This window comes from Triticum dicoccoides, chromosome 7B (assembly GCF_002162155.2).
Source record: "Triticum dicoccoides isolate Atlit2015 ecotype Zavitan chromosome 7B, WEW_v2.0, whole genome shotgun sequence".
In the NCBI taxonomy this organism is placed as follows: Eukaryota; Viridiplantae; Streptophyta; class Magnoliopsida; order Poales; family Poaceae; genus Triticum; species Triticum dicoccoides.
In genome coordinates, this window is record NC_041393.1 from 73,420,390 (window position 1) to 73,422,057 (window position 1,668).

The following is a 1,668-nucleotide window of genomic DNA, read 5'->3' on the forward strand; positions in this document are numbered from 1 at the left end:
GAGATCGCAGAACGGGAGGATCGACAATGTTGGTAGTGGCATGTGGCCATCGCTCCTCTTGACCAGACACATACGAGCGTCCTTCATAATATGAGTTGCAGAAGGCGGCGGTCTTTTTTACACCGCTGCTATTTTGGATGGGTTCTTGTTCACCGCTGGAATCGGCATATCATTGGGTGAGCTTGGGTGGGATGAGATAGCAGACACAGGATCGACAACATTGGTTGTGGCATGTCTGCCTGCCTTTAAGATTTTGAAAAAGATTATGGATATAGATGTATTCTACATATCTGTATATATGCATGTGTTCAAAATATTGAAGAAAAAAATTCATATATATATATATATATATATATATATATATATACGTATTCCACATATGTGTAAATTTACATTTGGAGATACTCTTTTTTCAAGAATCATTTTGAGATTCTTTAACATGTGAGTTGCACAAAATGAAAAAGACATGTTTTGTTGATTTGAAATAGTAAGATACTTAAGATGTCTCCTAATGAAAATCTGCACATACGGTCGAATACATCTATATCAGGCCCGGTCATGAGATTTCGGTGGCCCGGGACAAGATAAGAAAAGGGGGCCCTAAAGCCAAGAGTACTATGTTTTTTTTTCTATTCCAATTGCAAATTAATACTCATTTTACACTAATTTATCTTGCATTGTCATCACAACTATTCAAAAAGAAAAAAGGCACATAAAAGTTGGTCGCTCTTTTCAATCGGTACTTATATATTTTTTAACTCTTTTCAATCGATACTTATATTGTTTCGCTACGTTATTCTTCAACAGTAACTATAGCTAATTCCTCAAAATCCCTAGAAGTACTTTTTTTTATTTCTGGGGAAGCAGTAGAAGACTTTTTCTAGGACTCAATCAGCTCATATGCATGTACTTTTTTTCTCTCTTTGTCGGATGGATACTTTCCAACTAAATTAATAGCATTCTTGCTAAGTAGCACACACATATGATACAAGAAATTAAGAATACTGCCAATTGAACAAAAAAGGCCAACAAAGAGGCATGGAACAAGGTACCTTGATGGCTAGAAAATAGAAATTGCAAGATTTTGCTGCTCCATACGAGTCACGAACAGAAATCCCAGTTTCTCATTTCTATTCCCAAACAATCAGGAAATTGATGTGTGAGAAGGATGTGTACGAGTATTAAAATTTCATGAACCGAACAATCATACAAGACTATATAAAAAGAAGAGGAGGTTGATGGAATGTTGAAAATCGCATTACCTTCCTCCACTAATCGCGTCCAGCAGCCGAAAATCACAATTAGACGATGAGGGTGACATGACGTTGAACTTGGCATTGGTATGGCCGATTCGTTGCCAATTTTGGAAGAGAGGAAATAGAAAGACGAGAACACCAATCGCGTGAGGTAAGGCCGGAATTAATCGGTCTGCTACGGTTCTTTCCATTTTTGATTGAGAATTAATTAATCAATCTGTTACATGGGAAATAATTCTTTCCTAAACATCAACATGTAAAAATCATCCCCTCTGTTATATGGCAAATAATTATTTTCCTTTTTCAGAATCAGGCGATCTGTCAACACGGGAAATGTTATTTCCAAAAAATTACAATTTTTCCTAAACATCACACACGTAAGATAACCAAGCCATCGGGGCCCCTTCCTACT